Below are 22,130 nucleotides of genomic sequence, written 5' to 3'. Positions count from 1 at the left end.
AAAAATGAAATGTCCTAATCTCAACTATTTCAACACACCTCTACCTTCACACAATTAAAACCAAGAAAATTTCAAAAATAAAAGAAAAATAATCCTCAACAAGGTTAAACATTATAGTCCATAAATAATAGCTCCCTACACTTTATGACTGCACTCATAAATACGCCAAGAAATGCCTTGTTGACTTAAATGTAAAGAATTCTATTTGGTTGGTTACATTTCAATTACTGTCAAGTGGCATGAAGGTGTAAGGTAACAAAATACAACTATAAAATTATTCTTTTAAAAAAGCTCAGTCATATGTTATTTACTTAAATACTGTTTAATCATGACCTATCAAAACCTTATCATGGCTCATTGTATAAAATTAGCACTGCGCTTGCAAACATAAGCAGAATCTAGGCTTATCAAACATATCGTGAGGCCGGCCCAGCTTCTGAAAAATTAAATGAGAATTCAGGATTAAAATGTTTTAGTTGGGAACAAACAAAACCCAACGATCCTACTCTAAACTTTTCATCAACAATTTGACCAAAAGGGGGATCTCGTAAAACTTTAAGTGCCCAACAATTAAAATTTTGAAACAAACTGGAATGGTTTCTGCAGTAATTCTACTTCACAAGTTACAGATAACAAGCAAATACCCCTCCAAAAAAAAATTTAAAAGGATTCAGCCGATCTCCAAACTACTACTAGAAGGTACACACACATAAGCACAAGCACAGACTGATTTACCAGCTTCCTTTCCCGACTCTGCACTAAAGAGACATTAAAGTTGAAAATAGAATTAACCATAACATTTCCCTGTAAACTGGACGATAATCTGAAAAACTCTACTGTGCTAACAGAAGCTCTTTATAATTAGAAGCAGCGAACTGACAGGTGGAGAATAAATTCTAACCAGGGCAGCAAGAGGTTGTGAAAACACGGTTCAAGGACTGAACGTGTTAGGACTACTTTGTAACAGGTCCAAGGTAATTTACACACACACACACACACACACACACACACCCTTTCGAGCAATTACTCAAACAGAAATAAGACTGGGAAACGGGGTTCGCTGAGCATACCATTTTAAAACAGACTTCTCCCTCCCGACGGGAAAACAGACATTCTCAATCCCAGGTCCTTCCACGAGTTCTCCCAGCGCAGCGAAGGGAAGGCGGCGGCCGCCGCCGCCACCACCACCCCGTAACGAGAGATGCCGGCAACAGCCCCGCCGCGCGGCCGCCACGCCTTCCTCGGGCCGCGACAGGGGACGCGAAGCGGGGGATCACATTTCTCCTCCCCAACAATCACACGCACTCACGTCCCAGGAGTTGACACCCTCCAAACCCGCCGCTCGGCGACGCCGGTGACTGGGCCACAAAGCCAGGGACGCAGCCATCGGCTGGGGCGCTCCAGTTGCGTGCGTGCCTGTGTTTGTGTTTGTTCCCCTTAATGAAAGACAAGAGGTATCCGTAGTGACGGCCTATGGCTGTGATGGGGGAAGAGGCACCCTGTGAGACTAAACAAAACTTAGGTTGCTGGGAAAAGCCGTTGCGCAACCTTGGCAAGGAGAGGCTCGGCCCAAGAGCGGCTTCCCGGAGACTGCGCCACCGCGCGCAGGAACCACGCGCGGCCCCACGTCCGGCGGCCTCCGGCCTGGGGCCGCACCAGCCCCTAGGGAGACGCCTGGACTAGCCACCCGGCGGGGGCCAGTGCGAAAGCGCGCAGCACGAGGGCGCGGAGATGGTGCTCCAGAACGAGCGACGAGTACGCGGCCGCCCGGGGTGTCGGCCCGGCGGGGATCCCGATGAGGGGCGCCCTAGCCCCACGGCACTGGCCCCTCGAATGAGCGAGTGCCCCCACCCCTCGCCCTGCTCCCTTACCTTCCTAGAGGCCTGCGCTTTCCCCTCTTCGGGCAGCCGCAGCCCTGAGCATGTCCGGGGTGGGGTGCGGGGCAGTGCCGAGGACAGGGAGCCAGGCGCTTCAGCAGGCGGCACCACCCAGCCCGGGCTCAGCCCCTCTCCGCGGCCGCTGCCATCTTGTCCTGGCGGCTAAGAGGAAACGGCGAAACACCCTCCCCCGACCGCTGCTGCTGCTGCTGCTGCTGCTGCTCTGGCTGCTGAGTTCCGGGCCTGTCTCCCTCATCTTCTTCCCGGGGATTTGGGGTGGGGACGGCTTGGCTGGGCTTGGGTGGGGCGAAGGGTGATGAGAGGCCAGCCGGCCACCCTCCGACTGCTGGGGCCTACGGGAGGCGCGGGGTGTGGGGCCCGCGGCAGTTGGGGCCCATTCCTGATGCCCCTGCCGAGAGAGGAGGAGAAGGAAGAATGACGGGAGAGACGAAGACCGCGGGGCCCGCCGCTTGGTCTCCTCTGGTCTCCGAGCTGCCGGCAGTCGTCACTGAGGCAGCTGCCGCCAGCCGCCCCAGTCTCGGGCCCCTCCTCCGCGCCCGTCGGCCTCAGCAGCCGCCTCCGCAGCGCCACCGCCTGCCGGGGCGCGCTGAGCCGGGCGGCCCCGCTCGGCTCCGGCCAAGGCGGTTCCGTGAAGCCCCTCCCCGGGGCCCGCCCGCCTGCTCGCTCACAGCCGCGCCCTTGTAGCTCGGAGCCCGCCTGGCGGCGGGCTTGGATCCCACCCGGCGCTCCCTCACACCACCCGCCCTGCAAAAGAAGCATCTGCCAGGGCCCCCTCTGCAGTTCTGAACCTCGCTTTCCCTAGGCCCGCTCTGCCAAACATAATGTATTTTTAAAAAGATCCTAACCACCAAAGGATAATGCGAGAGCAGGGTTTTGGCAAGCCTTTCAAGATCCTGTAATCATAGTTTCCCCTTTCACCCCTTTAGGATCTGTTTTTTTGTGTGTTTTTTTTTGGGGGGGGGGGGCGTTTTTTCTTTTAAGGCCCCAAAATAAGGAAAGGGGAAATGCTTAGTCAAGCGAACAATCCCAATCTAACAAAGGTCCTTTCCACTCCCCGCCCCAAAGAGTCAAGAAAATTGTAAAGTCAGGTTAAAGAACAGGGGAAAGGCCCTCTAGGAAAATTTCCAAGAGTTTCTCGAGGATCCAAACACCTGGAAATGTGAAGGTAACCCGCCTCTGTGTGGGTAAGTCTCCATCATGTTGTCAATTCCACCACCAAGGATTAGTTACCTCCCTCCGGAGACAGGGAAATCAACAGAACGGCACGTCTCAAACAGCGTAATCATAGAACGACAGAATTTTAGAGATGAAAGAAAATATAGAGATCTCTGATCCAAACTCTGAAATTAGGACAGGGGTTCAAAGAAGTTGATGCGACCTGCCCAAGGTTATACAGCAAAGCCCTGGTCAGTACTCCTTCTTCCCTTTTCCTTAGGAGACCAACATAAGTGCCTTTCGTCCTGAGGTTTTTTGTTCTTTGTGGATATTTTTTTAAATACTGTTTTCTTTTGTTCTGAATTAATGTTTAACTTTTGGGGACTGAACACCTTTCTCTGAGCAATGCAAATGCCCTTTGTCCCCTTCGTAATCTTCTGTAGGAGGATTGAATCTACCACATACCTATTTAAAATGCCCAGATATTTTCTATTGCAGTAACTGGGGTAGGGCAAAGGGAGGGGCGAATTGCTGCATATTTGATACCAAACATTTACTCTCTGCTGCTTTACAAACTGGGAGTATTTTAGAAGGTGCCTTTAAAAGAGAAAAGCATGCAGTTGGAAATTAGGAAGGCAGACAGTTGGAAATAAAATTTTCAAGTAGCAGTTGTTTTCTTCAAGTTAAGGAGGATAACCGGCTGAACCGTCTTCCAAAATAGAAAAACAATGAGTGTCCATCAGAGCATGGTAGCCATTCCTTTGTACTTAGTGTTATTTACTTTTGATTTTAAAACAATAGTGAAAAGAACCCCCCCCCAAAAGGATGAAAACATTCCTCAAAAGGAGAGTTACAGTGATAGAAAATAAGTTAAACAGGAAAAATATTCCACTAGAACTTCAAATTTTCAGAATTTTTGCAAAGCATTTCTCTAGATCACCTCTAACTGAAGGCTTCCATTCTCCTGTTATGTGGCATTGCTATATCTGTGAAGAAGCTGAAAATGGGAAAGTTTTTTTTCCCCTTTCCGTCCCTGACGTTGGTATTTGAGACACACGAGACATGTAAATTCCAGGAAGGGTTTCTGTCATCCTTTTCTTAACCATTGCATTGCCAGTGCCTAAGAGAGTGACTGATTTATAGTTGTCTTTAGTAAACGTTGATAAATAAGTAAACACTATTAATTCAGGTCGTCTTCTTTACCTGTTGTCTCAACTTAATTTATCTCCTACCTCTTTCCTCTTTAATCCATTCTGAACACCAACATCCAGGAAACTTTTCAAAGCTACTGAGTTAGCCATTTCATGAAGTTTGTTTTTTTTAAAAAAAAAAAAAAAAGGGTGATGTCCTCCCTCCCAAGAGCAGGCCCAAGTCTTCCCATCCCCCTCTGCTCCCCCCCCCCAGGTATCTTACCTTTAACTTTATCCCAAGCTCCAAGCGCCTTTCTTTGCCTCTGTAACTTTATAAATAAACTTTCTCTTATATTTTGAAAAAAAGGAAAGTTTTTTTGTAGTCTTAAGTTCTTTTTTAAATGCAAGATGCAAAAGCCATGTAGGAAAAAAAGGCCATAGAGAGTAGAAATTTTGAGAGACTCAGTTTTTATAGTCAGAGTGAAGTTAAATCAAAGCAGATGAGGGTAGAGGGAGAAGCAAAGGTCAGACTGAGGTTTAGAAATTTATTCAACCAGCAAAGGGAGTTGTCACAGGTGGGCACAGGTAGCCAAGTTCTTGGTGTTCGGGACAAAGAATTGAACAGAACACACAGAGTTTTTATAGCAGAGAACATGGGAGCACCAAGTTCAAGCAGAGATTGACCTCATGGACTAGAGGGATTCTATTATTATAGGGCAGATCCTTCCTGGCTAGTTTGGGCGGGCTTTTATTGCCCATGTGCAAGTAGCTGTATTACTTTAAAGCATGTGGTCTCCCATGATTTTCCTTGATTGGCCACCAGAGAAGGGATCGCACAATGTTACTGAATGGACCCTCCCTTCTCCTGGGGCCACCCTGTACTAGGTTTGCCTTGCCCGCCACCAGGGAATTATAGTTCTCCATGCCAGAGATTGGTGAAAAGGAAAGGAATTATTTATTCAAAAATTATACAGACTTAAGAGTAATGACTTAATGTCTTCATTAAAATCCCAAAGTCCCTTAAAACACACACAAACATACAGTACTTCCTTCCCCCTTTGCCCAGTCCAGGGTACCATATCTCAGGAAAAGAAATAGAAGGTCGTGGCTCAAGCAGCCCCTGGTTCTTCCCAGTAATCTATGCTTAGCTGGCAGGCCTCCCTCGGTTCCCAGCACCATCAACTGTGTCACCGGGATCTCAACTTCTTAATCCAAACCCACATGGCACCTTCTCCTGGCCCACCAGCAAGGGTCCTTTCACCCCTTTCCTTCCCTCAGCGTCTCTCCTACATTCTTCCAAACTGCTGAGAGCTCAGCATTGCTGCTACATCTTGCTTTCCAGCGTCCTAAGCTGTGTGGCAAACAGAGACCCACAGCCATGTGGTTCTCCCCTGCTAAAGCCACATGGTTCTCTGCCAGAGCCACATGTTTCCTCTCTACTAAAGCAGCGTGATTCTTCTGTCATGGCTGCTGTGCCTGGGTTTAAATCCTAGCCCCAATCTTCCTTAGCAACCCTATTTCCAACTCCTCTTACATTCAACTACACTTACCAGCATTTCCATATTTTTCCAGCTTTACTGGGCTGCCATAGTAACTCCGGGCAGGCGTGGCCCTGTGGTGTGGAACCAATCATCTCCAGCCTCTTACACAGCCTCTGTAACCAGGCGGGGGTTGCCTCTCAGTTACAGCCTGGGTGGAAGTCATTCCCATTCCCCTAGCTCAAAGCATTGCCACAGCCATTTAACATATCCATGAGACCAGTTAAAGGTTATAGATATGTTAACTGACCATTTCTGAGGTTATTTGCAAAACTGTTGTCATGCAAAACAATTCTCAATGGCCCTGCTCCATGTGTCCCATCCCCCAATTCAGACTTATGGGGGTGAGGATATCCCATATTTTTAATATTTCCTGGACACCCTGAGTTCTGGACCCCATTACAAATCCCCCTGGCTGCCCCCTCTTACAAAGCTAGTGAAGGATTTTGGAGGGGCACAGTATGACCAAGGAAGCTATTGGCTTTGAGTGAGGGAACTGAAAGGATAAAGTCAGCCCTATATGCTATTGTGGCACCATTTGCCTAGCAGGTCTACGACCTTATTAAAGGTGACTGCCATAAACTCTTCTGAGTTTATGTCCCCAGGACTGGAAATTACTGGAAAGCAAGAAAACAACTAACCACCCCCTACAGCCACGGGTGGAAGATCCATTGGAACAAGTTGCAGCCTGGTGTTACAACACCCCAAGAGCCCAGAGGCCACACAACAGAACCCCCCACCCTTTTTAATGCAATTATAATCCAATAAAAGTTCAAAGCCCTGACCCCTCAATGCTGGTATACCTCTCCATATCCTGCCCCTCTCCTTTCTTAGAGAATGAATAAAAACTTTATTCACTACACTTCCTTGTCTTCGTGAATTTTTTCACGGCCTGTAGCACCGACCACCCTAACAGGCACCATCTATTTTTCACTTTTTTGTATTTATAAAATTTTCCTTTCAGTCCAGGAAGCTCAGAGAATCCCAAAAAAGTTCGACCCAAGGAGGAGCACACCAAGATACATCATAATTAAGTTACCCAAGATTAAAGGTAAGGAATCTTAAAAGCAGCAAGAGAAAAGGGGACAGTTACCTACAAAGGAGTGCCCATCAGATTGTCAGTTGATTTCTCAAAAGAAACCTTGAGGGAATAAACGACTGGAAAGAAGTATTCAAAGTCATGAAAAGCAAGGGCCTACATCCAAGATTACTCTATGCAGCAAAGCTGGCGTTTAGAATGGAAGGGCAGATCAAGTGCTTCTCAGATAAGGTCAAATTAAAGGAGTTCATCATCACTAAGCCCTTATTATATGAAATGTTAAAGGGTCTTATTTAAGAAAAAGAAGAAGATCAAAACTGTGGATAGTAAAATGACAACAAACTGACAACTATCAATGACTGAACCTAAAAAGATGAAAACAAACTGAGCAAACAACTAGAACAGGAACAGAATCACTGAAACAGAGATCACAGGGAGGGAGGCCAGCAGGGAGGGAGTGGGGGGCATGGGGGAAAAGGTACAGGGAATAAGAAGCATGATTGGTAGGCACAAACTAGATGGGGGGAGGTTCAGAACAGTATAGGAAATGGAGAATCAAAGAACTTATATGTGCAACCCATGGACGGGAACTAAGGTGGGGGGACTGCTGGCGGAGGGGGGTGCAGGGTGGAGGGAGAATAAAGGGGAGAAAAAAATGGGACAACTGTAATAGCATAATCAATAAAATATACTTTTAAAAAAGAAAGTTTATGAAGATTATAACATGCTGGCTTTTCTAGATTCATCATCTTAAGAAGGAATCTAACAATCACTACTCAGTTTCTTACTAGAAACTCAGTTTTTCTAGAGCCTTCAGTTAAGTCTTTAATTTCTCCAAGACAGTGAAGACAAGGTCAAAGTAAGAAGCACCCAAACCTGTAAGAATTTTTATGCATTTATTTAGGCCAAACTGATGCCAATTGCCAAGAGGCAAAATCTCAACAAAGTGGGAAAATGGCAGTTTTGCACCTTATTTTTTACATTAGAATCAAAAGGTATAAGAGGGCTACATGAAATCTACTGGTGATAGATTAGGGAGCCAGGAGAAAGCAAAGCTAGGAAATCTCTGGGACTGGATAAAAAGTGAAACAGAAACATAGTTCTTTTACATTGGTGGATACAGGATAGTAAACAGATAACAATTAACAGAATAACAATATAATGAGGGGTTCTGTGTCTCCTGCTCTGATGGGGGATTGTCCCTGAAGGGTCTGGAAAAAGGAAATTACCCTGACATTCCCAAAGTATGTTGTGGTAGATGAAAAAAGACAGTGACAGGCTCAGTTAAGGTAAAGACTGACCTTTGTCAAGGAAGATACTAGGTGAGGATGTGACTACCCACCATGACTTACTTTTAGTTAGGAAGATTTAATTTGAGACCATCTTACGTGGTTACTTTAGGTCTCCGAGCTTGTGATGCCTGCCCTACAAGCTTCCCTGAGCTTGTCAGGTTTAGCATATGACCCCTTTTTTGTCCACGACACCCAAATAATGTTGCCATGATTGGGGAACCCTTAAAATTCTTGGCACATTATTTCCATGGGTTTTGCCAAAATGTAAGGCTCTTCCTCCAGGTTGGATTGAATCGTTGCCCCCAGACATCATCAGCTCATGGACTGAAACGGCCTACCTGCGCCCCCGGCGATTAGGTTGTCCTTTGTCTCTGGGATTTCTGGAGTTTAATTCCAAATGTCAAAAGCGAAATGGACTTACAATGCAATATAACAAACTCACATAGTTTTTATGTTAGAAAAAATAAACTTAAGGAAATGCAAAACAGGCAAATAAAATAACCACCCATCTTGTTTTGATCTGGATATTTCCGCACTCACACATAGTCACACTGTTTCACCTACTAAAAATGTCTGTATTTCTTAGTTTGGCTGTGAAGGCACATTACAGTTAGAGACCATAAAACCTTTTAAACCATTTTTTCCTATACATCCTATTAACACACTAAAAATATGTTTTTCTCTTTCCCTAGTGACAGCCTTTACTTCTCCATGCGAATACCGTTTCCTTCATCAACATTGCCCTCCCTCATTGAAATCCCAACCATCCTTCAAAGTCCAAAAAGCTTTGATTTAACATGTCATCCCTAAGTGATATTCATGCACCCCACAAATATTTTCAGGTCCTACCAACTGCCAGACACATCTCTGAATGTTTCCATTTAATAACTCAAGGATAACTATCACAATCCTCATTTTAGAGGTGAGGAGATTGAAGCACAGAGAGATTAAGAACTTTGTCCAAGTTACACAGTAATTGATGAAGCTGAATTTATAACCAAACTGTGAGGCCTTAAGCATCTACCCCTAAATCAAAGATTTTTATTAAATGCATTCTTGAAACGTTTTTATAAAACAAGTAGTCATAAGGGAGATTATAATTCCCTTTGGAAAGAGTTCAAACTGAAGATTATTTTCCTGACAGGTGTCAACATCAGATCATGGCTATGACGAATATTAAGCTCTAGGAGGAAAGTAGAATTTTGTAATTCTCAAGTTCATCAGGAGAGCAGAGGTTCAGATGAGTGAGCACAGAGGATCAGACCAGTTTCATTCTTTACCCACAACTGTACAGGTCCATTCACCCTACCTCAGTTATCCCACCAGATTCATTAAAATGACCGTGTTCCCAAAATAGGAACTCCCTGATTGATCCCCAAATTCCTCCTTTTCTTTCCTTACACCTGAACTAGGGAAACAGCCCAGTTCCTCCATATTCAGTATTGACTGCCTGCCTCCTGGTAGTAAATTACCCATGCCTTCTTTCTGAGCTCATGCGTCATAGTGGGATGTATAGAGAAGTATGCAAGGATCAACCAAGAGAATCTGTGCTCACCCAACAAAAGTGGGGTGCTCAGTCATGCCTAGGCAGTTAACAACTGCAACAAAATACAACTACTACAAAAACTCTGCCTGTTAACAAAAACCCTAGATTCCTCTGGGTTAGTGACATTTCAGGCATTTAAGAAAAAATTCTCTGTCTTCATGTGACATCACAACTTACTCTGCCTATGTGTCAATCAGGCTCTTCTAAAGGACAAAAGGTAGGGAAATGCTCCAAGGGCCCTGGTGTGAATGAGGCAGGGGAACAACCTGAGGATAGCTGCCTTTGAGATTTTCAGAACAGACAACAGAGGGGGCCTAGATAAAGTTGTGAGGTTTGAATTGGTACTCTCCTATGGACAAACAAAAGGGGCTCTATAATCAACTTTTTTACTGATTGATTTTAGAGAGGGAGAGAGAAAAGAAGGGAGAGAAAGAGACAAAAGTATCAATTTATTGTTCCACTTATTGATGCATTCATTGAATGATTTCTTGTTTGTGCCCTGACCAGGGATGGAACCCACAACCTTGGGCTATTTTGGATGATGTTCTAACCAACTGAACTACCCTGCCAGGGCAAGGGACTCTATAATAAATCTATCCAAAGTAAGCTCACAGGGTGATCTGATGATAAATTCCTAACTTGGCAGGTATTGGTGGGCATTCCTACCTCAGGGCTATAACTTTCCTGATAAAAGATTATCTTTGTGTTAAGCAGGCCTTGTGCATTGTTTTTGTGCATCTAGGTTAACTCGCCTTTCAAATGACACCCTCAACAGGACATGTAATCTTGTTAACTGTCCTATAATCCAATCACAAAGATTTCCCTGCCTTGCTGCTCCCACATTTATGTAATCTTCCTTAATTCTGAATGTATAAAAGAAACTACAAACTGTCATCCGAGAAGCATTTTTCTCAGTCCGTTGAGACCTGGCTTCCAGGAGTGTTCTCTGTGTGGCTCAAATGAACTCTAACAAACTCTTATAAAAATTTTCTACAGGTTTTAACATTGTTTCTTTTAAAGATTATATTTATTTATTTTTAGAGAGAGGGAGAAATAGAGGGAGAGACACATTGATGTAAGAGAGAAACACTGAATCAGCTGCTTCTATGCATGCTCCATCTGGGGATGGAAGCAGCAACCCAGGCATGTGCCCTGACCTGGAATCAAACCCGCAACCTTTTTCTTTGCCAGGCGACACCCAACCAACTGAGACACAGCGGTCAAGGCTGGACAGTTTTATGCTGACATTCCTTTCTTTCTTAGTGCTCTGTTCCTATGTACTTGTGATGCCCCTTATATTACATTCCCCCTACATACCTAGTCTTCTCCTTCCTCTGTTCAATGACACTCCCTTAGAACTGCTCCAGATTAGGCTCTGGCTACCAGAGGTGCCCCACCCTGTGAGTCTGCAATTCCCACCTAGCATCCAGAGATCCTTAACAACAAAATTACTTCTTTCCTTGATCAAAATACTCATTCCCCAAGAAACTTCAAGTTTAATCTTAGGGAAGATGCTATGCTACTAACAACATTCTTTCAAATTTTATGTTTCAAAATAGCCAAAGCAGCCAATAGCCCAAAGTTTTTATTGAAATTAGAAAAGGCACTTCTCATGACACTTTGCTTCCATCTGTCAGAAAATTGTCTTAATACATTAGTTTTGTTAATGGAACACACTTTTCTGCCGTATGTCTGAAAAGGGTCATAATAAACACACAAATCAGTGGTTTCTGCCGTGTGACTCCTGCATGGCCCAAGCAACAGCCCTGTTGATTTTAGTCTTCTATTTTTGTCCTTTGACACTCCCGAGAAGTGGTGGAAGGAGACTGAACAAGGAGGAATCAGCAGACTGCTCCATTATCTATGAGACTTCGGGCACATTTCATACCTCCCTAAGAGTTTTTCCTCATCTTTGAATTTGAGACAATAATGCCTACATTGCAAAGTAGCTGAGGATTAAATGAGATAGTTTATGCAAATTGAATATATGGCAAGCTCAATGTAAAGGTTAGGCCAATCTAAATGTTTAAGAAAGTTGCCCTGACTGGTGTAGCTCAGTGGACTGAGCCCCGGCTGCAAACAAAAGGGTCGCCTGTTCGATTCCCAGTCAGGGCACATGCCTGGGTTACGGGCCAGGTCCCCAGTGGGAGCCATGTGAGAGGCAACCACACAGTGATGTTTCTTTCCCTCTCATTCTCCCTCCCTCCCCCTCTCTCTAAAAATAAATAAATAACATCTTTTAAAAAGAAAGAATGTCTAATTAGTAACATTTCAGGCTGACTGGAGAAGATATTTAGGGTCACATGGCTCAGTTATGTCCCCTTCGAGATCAGCCACAGGAGGCAGGGAGAGAAGGGGAAGATGTGAGCTACGAAAGGAAGCACTTGTCTTTCCTCAAAATTTCCCCTCTGCTTGCGTTCACCTTCTCTTTTTAGACTGAAAGGAGGAATTGGTCACTCTTATGCTTAACCCTTTCTTCTTCCCTCTTACTACATTCAGTTTTATGCCTGGACCATCCTTTTTAGTTGTTACTCTACTTTGAAAGGGGCAGTTTTCCTTGAGGAAGAAAATTGTCTTGCCATAAATGCAAAAAATTCTGAAGTCTATCCTAGTAGTATCCCCAATGAGAAAACAGAGAATCCCAACTGTCTGGATTCCTCTCAGTTAATAATAAAATATCAACTGGAATTTCTGTTCAGACCTAGTTCACATTTCTCTTATCCCCATCTAACCCCAAAAATGCTTAAATTGCCTTCAATAAATATGCGTATAGGTATTTATGTCACTTGCTTACCACCTACCCATATGTCTAAGTTACTAGTATCACAATGATTATGGATGTCATTAGATATTCAGGAGATTAATGCTGTGGTGCATCTTGTTCATTTCTTAAAACACTGATCCTGGTTAAAGTCTTTTCAGTCTTCATAGTTTGTTTTCTTTTTGAGTAGCAGAAGCACCTGCTCACATCTTTGAAATAAATAATGGAGGAAACTTATTCCTAAAATTGCTATTGGGATTAACACAGCAATATGGCAAAACACGTTTGCAGAAAGAAGGAAAAGGGGAAAAGAGGGCTGTCATTCAAAGGCTTATGAGATTATGGGGGAAGCAATCAAATGTGAAAGCAAAAATACAAATGATGTAGTTCCCTATGTAGAGTATGGTTTGTTGGGAACTGCCCTGCCTGATTTCGGGACCTGTAACCCTGCCATTCGAAGGCTGAGTGAGTGACCTTGGAACCATAAGCCACTTAGGAGACAAAACTTATCTTCCTCGTAGAGCCACCACCTCTGCCCCCTTTCTCTTCACCCTGCTTGGCCCCAGGAGGATGATGGGTTAGCCAAAAACAGGTAAGATTCCTCAAAAGAGGGATGACCTAAGACAGGCACGATCATGAAGGGGCCCTCAGGGAAGGACTTGGGGGGCTATAGAAAAAGGGGGTGATGGACCCTCACCCCTCAGCTTTGACATAGCCTGAGTCCTCATTCAGTCTGCAAGAAGTCTCCTCATCTCTGGGCTGCCTTACCTCCCCTGCTTGACTTAAACCTGAAACAATGCCTTAAGCCTGAAACAATGCTGGAGGTGGGTGTGGCCCTGTGCTGGAAAGGGCGGGTTCCCTAGGGCAATCAGCCTAAGAAAGAATGCATAGAATCCTATGAAACCTACTTTGCTAAGACCCTCAATGATAAAGGCCCAAGCAGGAAGTGAGTTTGTTCCCCAAAGTTTTATGGCCCTTCAACTATCTGACCCTGACTCAGAATAAGCCCTCAGGATTCTTTGAATGTTATTTATTGTTTAATCATTACTGCCTGACAATGATTGATGAGCTTTATGTATACACCCTGCATTCCTATGCAAACTCAATCCAATAATTTGTCCGGGCAAGGGCCCGACGTTCTCCTCTTGAGAGAGTAGCTGTGCTGTCCCTTTTCCTCCACAGGACTCAGTAGTTCATGTGGATTTGTCTCACATCTCACCCATAATGCCTCGGACACTGCGGGCCAGTGTCTGCATCAATGGTTAGTTCACATTGCAATAAAATTAAATAAAATATGCAATAAATTCTAAACAAGCATTGTTTTTAAATCAGCATAGTAGAATTGCAATGCAAAGGTCATTTTTGATCTGCAATCAGACTACAGAATTTCATTCAAAATGAAGAAGACAATTGACTCATTCTTTGCATGACGAACAGTAGAATATTTCAAAACTGCATAAAGGAAAACCTACTTTCTTTACATATAGTTTATTTTATTTAAAATAAATTAGTTAATTAAGTAAAGTAATGGTATGTTAATGTAGTTCTTATATAATTGATATAATACTAAATCATATACATGAACCATCTAGATTCAGAATAAAAATGACTCAGTTGCTTGACAGCACTGCACTAAGTTCTGAGGTTAAAGATATACTTAATCAAATAAGTGAAAAATAAAAATAAATGTTTCATAAAATCCACAAAATATTAAAAATACTCATGATTATCCTTACATTTATAAATTTATTACTTCTTGCTCCAAAAACATTTAAAATAAAAATTTAAAAAACCCTGGTTTTATCCTCATAATAGCAATGTACTTCTATTATTGAAGAAAAAGGAACGTAGATAAATCATGGAATTCTATAATATCATTGGAATAAACTTAGAATCTAGAGTACATATTTATGAGTATATTATCTTGTATGTCTGTGGCATTATGTTCAAAGAATTTAGAGAATCCTGTTAATACCTTATGCTGAAGGGTGTTATGAGTTGGGATCACCAATCAGAGAACATGCAGGCATTGAAATCTTCCCAGCCGGAGCTGGTGTTAACTGTCACATTAGATCATCTTTTGCCTACACTGCTGTTCCTTAAAGTCTCTGCCTTGTTTTCCTCATCTGTAAAATAAGGAAAATAGAATGAAATATATATCATAAGTTAGTTCTGACGATTAATGAGTTAATGGCTGTAAAGCACTTGGGCCAGTTCCTGGCACAGAAAATTAATTAACAAATGTTGAATTAAAAAATCATCATCATCATCATCAACCTTGTTTTTTCAGTTCCTGCCCCCTATAGCCCATTCTCCACACAGCATCCAGAAGGATTACATAAACATATAGCCCAACTTATGCATCCTTCCATTCAACAAATATTCATTGATTTCTGTGTTAGTTTTTTAATATGTCCACAAATTCTTGGAAACGTCTCCCTTTAAGAAGTGGACTCTAGTTTCCCCCGTTTGAGTGTGGGCTGGACTTAGTCACTTATCTTTAATACATAGAATGGAGCAATGGGAGGGAAGTGGGGAGGGTGGGAGGGGGGAATGGATTGGGATTAAAAAGGAGAAAACTGTATTTGAACAATGATTAAAATATAATTAAAAAACAAATAAATAAATAAATAAATTTAAAAAAAAAGAATGGAGCAGAAATAATAGTGTGCAACTTCAGACACTAGGTCATAAGAAGGTACTGCCTTGATCAGTCTCTCTCACTCATCACTTCCCAGCTTCTAGGTTGATAGCAGCCCAACGGAGGAATGAAGGAACTGAGGCCTCTGGCCAGCAGCCATATGGGAAAGCTTGGAAACATGCCCTCCAGCTTCACTCAAACTTTCAGATGACTGAAGCCTGGGCCAACATTGAAACACCTTAAAGACCCTGAGCCACAACATCCCAGCTTAGTCCATCCTGAATTCCTGATCCATTAACACTATAAGATAATAAATCCTTGCTGTTTTTAGCCACTAGGCTTTGGGTAATATGTTCCATGGATAACAAATTAAATCACCCACTATGTGCTCCCAGGGATATCCAACCCGCAGCTCAGGGTGGATATGAATGAGGCCCAACACAAAACCATAAATTTACTTAAAACCTTTTTTTGCTCATTAGTTTTTGTTAGTGTTTGTATATTTAATGTGTGGCCCAAGACAATTCTTCTTCCTCCACTGTGGCCCAGAGATGCCAAAAGGTTGGACCCCCCTGTCAGTGTCCTAGGTGCTAGGGATACAATGGTGTACAACACAGTCAAAATCCATGTCTTCATGTCCTACTTACATTCTAGCGGGGCTGACAGCACATAAACAAGAAAATTTTAAATTCTGGTAACAATACTCTGAAGAAAAAATAAAGCAAAAGAGAGATATAGAGCATCCCCAGAGATTGGAGAACAGACATGATGTGTAGGTACAAATGAAGCATTTTTTTTTTCAAGATTGTATGGATGTATGTATGTATGTCTTTATTTATTTATTTGGAGGAGAAGGGAGGGAGAAAGAGAGGGAAAGAAACATCAATGATGTGAGAGAGAAACATCAAACAGTTGCCTTTCACATGCCCCTAACTGAGAATCAAACCAGTGACCTTTTGGTTCACAGGCTGGTGCTCAACCCACTGAGCAATACCAGCCAGTGTAGGGCGAAGCATTTTTAGATAGGCTGTATGAGGAGATGGCTTTAAGCAGAGACCTGAATGATGTGAAGGAGGGAGTCACATCATTACGTAGAGAAATAGTGCTTTTGTTTTTGTTTTTTTCCAGGCTGGCCAAGTAAGGAATGTTAAGACCTAAGGGCAGAAAAGAGCTCGACATAATCCAAGAAGAGCCAGAAGGCCAGGGTAGCCAGGGAGAAGGAACCAGGGAGAGAGCAGTGTGAGCTAAGGCCAGTGAGTAGCCAGGGAGACCATGTGGTTTCCCTGCCTGAACCAGCCCAAAGCCGACCATTGAAAAGGGAGTGACAACATGCTCCTTTCCATGGACCACAGGGCCATAAGGCCTGCCTCTCTAACCTCACCCCCTACTAGATGCCTCTCAATTACTGCATCCTGCCCTTGCAGGAGGGCACCCAACCAACCGAGCCACACTGGTCATGGCTAGAATAGAGTTTTGAGCTAGATCTATACAGTTATTTTTAGGATAGTTGTGATATAAATTATGATAAGCAACTATTAAGTATTTAAAAGACTGTACTAATGTGTAGCTCACGTTAACACCATTTTAGGAAATACCATTCTTCAATTAAAAATATGGCTATTCATGAACCTTAACTTGAGGATTGATTAACTGATTTGGGAGAGAGCCAGGAGGAGAGAGAGAGAAAGAGAAAGAGAAAGAAACATTGACCTGTTGTTCGTCGTGCATTCACTGGCTGCTCCTTACGTGTGCCCTGACCCGGGAGACCACGCTAGAAATCTTGGTGTACTGGCATGACACTCTAACCAACGGAGCTACACAGCCAGGGCCTAACTCGAGGACTGAAAGAACAAAAAAACATCATCACTGGTTCATTAAAAGTACATAAGTTAAGCCATGGCTAAAGAAAAGGAAATATTTAATAGCACCAGGTGTGTTCACTTTAATTCAGTTTCTCTCTGTTAGTTGCAAATGTTTAAAGAATGAATTGACTTTCATACTATTTTTCTATAATCTTCTATTACAGGAGTTCTGGCCAAGATGGAGTGTAGGCAGATATGCTTCTCCTCTTTGCACAACCAAAAGAAGGAAACAATCAATTTAAAAACAAACAAACAAACAAACGAAACAACCAGAACTGCCAGAAAACTGTACGGAAATCCAACAACCAAGAAGTTAAAGAAGCATTTGTTCAGGTAGCAGGGGGTACCAGGCAGAGGGGGACAACGGAGAGAAAAAGAGAATGGGACAACTGTAACAGTATAATCAATAAAATATACTTTAAAATGAAATAAAATCTTCTATTACATTACGTACATACACTCAGTCCACAGTCAGAGGCATCTATGTGTACACACGCACGACCTGTTCCAGCCCATGTCACAACAGTCCTTAGCTAGAGTTGACATCATTCCAAGTTATGTGAGCACCATGCTAAGCAAATTAGGAAATGTTGTTTTTCCTGTATTTGCAAAACAAACCCAACATTTTTAAAATACAGCCCAACATTGTTCCAACTGTTGAAAGGAGGAAACAGATGACAAGCTTAAGGAAGTCCTACACTAGATATTTATAAATTCCAAAGATATCCCAGTCGTTGTGCTCTTCTTTAAAACAAGCCTTTTCTAAAGAAGTATGACTAATTAGGTGTGAGTGCATGAGCATATGCAGGAAATTGTATAAAAATCCTACAAGTCAGGGAACAATCCAGACAATCTCTTGGGGGTTATGTTCCTTTGCAAGTAGATAAGCATCTTTCTAAAGAGGAGTGTTTTTTAAAGAGTTCTTCAAAATTGGCGTCATAGGAAGGTGGCACCATTCAACATGTAATGTTTTGCTATTCTTTTTTTGTCAAAATGAAAAATACTTTGAAAAGCAAAATTAATTTGTAAACACTGAGTGTAGAATGGTTAAATTTTTTTAAATCTGGAGTTGCAGGATCAAAAACAAACAAGCTCCTTAGTATTATCTAATGTGCTACAACAAAAATTTGCTTTAAGATTTTGCAGATCACGACTGCTGTGATGCCAACAAAAGTATCAATGGTTCAGTAGGGCTTAACTTCTCAATAACTATTATAGATCAGTAGTTCTATTTGCTGCTGAGATACTGGACTATATTACAGCTTTGCATCTGTCTCTGGGAATTATGTTACACAAGGCTCAACTTTGCTTACGTTTCTCTTTGTTCCTATGCTGTTAAGAATGTCATTCAGAAAAAAAAAAATAATAAATAAAAATAAATAAAAAATAAAAGAATGTCATTCAGGAAAAGAGATAAATTACTGAAAGTGACAAAGTATCCAGTTGAAAAGAAGTTTGCTCACATAGTGGACAAATACTAAAAGGACTGTTTTATTTCATAGGATCAGCACTGTAAAAATTTTAATACGCCCATACAGATTAATTAACTGTATTGTAAAGGAAAATATCATATTAAATAAGGAAATTTCAGCTAGCAATCCTCACCTGAGATATATATAATTCCTTCTTTCCCTTAGAGTTATTTCCCTTATTATGTACATTCATAATAAGAAATTTAAAATTTAATATAGAAAGATTCCAAGCCACTTTGAACACAAATTTTTAAAACTTAGGGACTCATATGTAAAAGGTTAACTTCCTTTATATGAATATGCAGCTTCTACGAATCATTAAGAAAAAGACCAACTTAATTAAAAAAAAAGAAGATGAAGAAGACAACAAAGTATCCTACAGGCCTGACTGGGGTGGCTCAGTGGAGTGGGCATCGTTCTGCAAACAAAAAGAGCACCAGTTCGATACCCAGTCAAGGCACACAGCCTCAAGCCCAGGAGCCCAGGCACACTCTCCCCAGGCGGCCCTTAGCCAGTGACTGAGCCTGGTTGGCTTAGGGTCTGGAGCCTGGCCATTTTCGTCCAACACAGGGCTCCTCTATTCATATTCTTTGCATTCAACTCCCTGTTGGAAGGGCCAAGACTTTCTCAGAGCTGCACCATCTTCCAAAGCTCTTCCTAATCAGTTCTCAGTTCTCAGCTTGCTCCTCTTAGAGGTGTCAGACTTTCGTCACAGACTGACTTCTCCTGTTCTCTCCCTTTTGTCATTCGCAGGACTTATCCCTAATAAATCTATGGCACTTCTAATCTGTCTTGATGTTTGCTCCAGGGCACAGGAATTGAAAGATGTCTATTAAAAATATAATCACTACCTTCATAATACATTTTAATTCACCAATATCAAACACATGATCTTCACTCATCTCTTTTTTATTTTCTTGTTTGGCCTTTGCAAATAATCTAATTTATATAGCCACACTGATATGTTGGCTCCCTGTTGCCACTCAATTCATTAAAAGGATGCTACCTGATACACCAAGCTTCTAGGTTTGATCTCTGGTAAGGGCACATACAAGAGGCAACCAATGAATGCATAAATAAGTGGAACAGCAAAATGATGCCTCTTTCTCTCTCTCTTAAAATAAAATTAAGTTAAATTAAATTTTTTTTAAAAGAGGCCCTGAACTGGTGCTCTTTTTCGTGCAGAACGATGCCCAATCCACTGAGCCACCCCAGCCATTCATGGTGTGGCTTGGTTGGTTGGGCATCATTCAGCAAGGCAAAAGGTCAATGGTTCAATTCCCAGCCAGGATTTGATATATGGTCAGGGCACATGAGAGAGGCAACCAATTGATATCTCTCCTTCTCACATCAAGGTTTCTCTCCCTCTCTTTCTCCCTCCTTCCCCCTCTCTCAAAAATAAATACAAAAAAATAAAAATCTTTAAAAAATGAAAAAATTAAGCACCTATTTTGTGCTTGATCTTTTTTTTAAAAAAGGTTGCTACCTATAAGCATGTGCAGTTTGAAGAATCATTTCCCAAATAGTCCATTCTATCTTAGCATTACTCTATAGTTCTTTTCTTAGCAAAGATACCTAAAACACTATACTAATTTTTTAAAAATATCTTATTTAGCCCTGGCTGGCATAGCTCAGTGGATTGAGCTCGGGCTGGGAACCAAAGTGTCCCAGGTTCGATTCCCAGCCAGGGTACATGCCTGGGTTGCAGGCCATAACCCCCAGCAACCGCACATTGATGTTTCTCTCCCTCTCCCTCTCTCTCTCTCTCTCTCCCTCTCTCTCTCCCCCCTTCCCTCTCTAAAAATAAATAAATAAATAATCTTTTAAAAAATCTTATTTATTTATCTTTAGAGAGAGGGAAAGGGAGGGAGAGAGGGAGAAATACATCCATTGGTGGTTGCCTGTCACACCCCCCGCCCACTGAGGACCTGGACTGCAACCCAGGCATGTGCCCTGACTGGGAATCAAACCAGGGACCTTTCAGTTTGCAGGCCAGCACTCAACCCCCGGAGCCACACCAGCCAGCCCCACCCCCCTTTTTCTTTTATCATGAAAGTGATACAGTCAAGATTTCCTATAAGCAAAAAGTTTCTTTCCATTTCAGACAATAGCTCAATATGTTGAAACAAGTGCTTACTGTAAATTCAAAACATTTATTACTTTTTTAAAAATGTTGGACAAATTTGCAAAGATGATTTTTTTATTTGTTGGTTGTGAATCCCACATTTTAAATTGTCAAATATTTAAGGTTCAAATCAAAAACAGAATGTGGAAATCAGCAGTAATTGAACCAATTTAGTAAACATTTATCAGTATTGCTTACCAAGCCTCCACTTAAAATAGAAATTTCCAGCTCTTCCAGAAACTGCAAACTGTCAGACACTGAAGCATCCCTGTGAGATCCATCTGCCTGCCATGTTCATTATAAGTAAATACTCATTTCCCACGAAATGGCCTCATAGAACTCCAAAAACACAAGAAAGGAAAAGCTACATCCTTTCAGCGGTACCTTACCAAAAACTCAGAGGTAAGTTTCATTTGAGTTTGTTTTCTGACTGTTGAAAATAGGCTGGTTGCAACAGAGGTGTCAGATTGGTTCTCTGTGTCAACTTCATGTTCAAATTTAGGAAGTTATTCTGCCATCAGAACATGTTGTGCAAATTAACAATAGATTTCTAAGCCAAAAGTACATTTTCACAGATCTAAATTTTGCCTAGGTTGTTCTGTCTCCCATCTCATTATAGGTGCTTTGTAAGAGTGGTCGTTACTCCCATGATTCACTGGGGGCAAAATAACTCATCAGAGTTGACATTTGAAAGAATTTTCCAAGAACGACAGAGCATTCTTGGTTTTCAATGTTTTGAATACTCCTAGCAATAGACAGTCTTGCCAGTAACATACTGGAGGGAAGTAACAGTTGATTCCCTGTTATAATTATTTCATTAAATTAGGTAATTTGTGTAGCAAGACAATAAAGGAATAGGACAAGAGACAGGTAAGTTTTGACGAGCAGAAAGTGTGAAGCATGCAGAGGTACTGGGAGAGGGAAAACAGTCACAAGAGGGAGTGGAGCCCACGGTGGTAGAAAAGCTTGGGAGTATGAGATGGTTCTGGAAGTTGTATGAACTCACTAGGAAACTTCAGTAGGGAGGAGTACCCTTTTTTAAAAGCTGGAGCTTTATGACAGAGGGTGCAGCAATATGCTTTCTCTGTTTCTCAGCTTGTGTGGGCCTGATCCTAGGAATCAAATTTGAGGACATATTATGCTCCCACTTTGTAAGTGATTTAGTGATGGAGAAGGCACTACGGCCTGATGGTACCCCGGGGGCCTGGAAGAACTAGTGCCCCTCCCTGAATCACTTAGTTTCCTAAGTTTGGGGTTTTTTTAGATTTTATTTATTTATTTTTAGAGAGGGAAGGGAGGGAGAAAGAGAGAGAGAGAGCAACATCAATGTGTGGTTGCTGGGGGCCGTGGCCTGCAACCCAGGCATGTGCCCTGACTGGGAATCGAACCCGTGATGCTTTGGTTCACAGCCCATGCTCAATCCACTGAGCTATGCTCAAACCACTGAGCTACACCAGCCAGGGCTAGTTTCCTAATTTAAAAAAAAGCTGAAGACATGTTTACTCAAATGAAAAACCTTTAAAGAATCAGACTTTTAAATAATGAATGTACATAAAATATTTTCTAAATCAGTGCATCACATAAAATTGTATTGGCAAGAACATACAAAACTATGCCTAAATAAGTCTTTTGTAAATTTGTATTTATTCATATTAGTAGAGGTTAAAAGTC

The 22,130-nt window shown here is 42.2% G+C and overlaps 1 protein-coding gene across 7 annotated transcripts in view; it reads right to left on the bottom strand.

The window, feature by feature from the left end:
- HIPK3 (homeodomain interacting protein kinase 3) overlaps window positions 1-2,466 on the bottom strand; it is a 92,922-nt gene extending 90,456 nt beyond the window's left edge. For 2 of the 7 annotated variants that reach the window (XM_036029212.1, XM_028515519.2), the window contains exon 1: window positions 1,872-2,466. The gene's annotated coding sequence lies outside the window, so the exon portion shown is untranslated. Of the gene's footprint in view, window positions 1-1,070; window positions 1,573-1,871 lie in introns of those variants that run through there. The other 5 variants (XM_028515520.2, XM_028515522.2, XM_028515523.2 and 2 more) reach the window with 4 other exon arrangements.
- Between the last annotated feature and the right edge of the window lie 19,664 nt (window positions 2,467-22,130).

Source organism: Phyllostomus discolor, chromosome 6 (assembly GCF_004126475.2).
Source record: "Phyllostomus discolor isolate MPI-MPIP mPhyDis1 chromosome 6, mPhyDis1.pri.v3, whole genome shotgun sequence".
Taxonomy (NCBI): Eukaryota; Metazoa; Chordata; class Mammalia; order Chiroptera; family Phyllostomidae; genus Phyllostomus; species Phyllostomus discolor.
The sequence above is the reverse complement of the archived record's forward strand: the minus strand, read 5'-3'. Positions and strand labels throughout refer to the sequence as shown.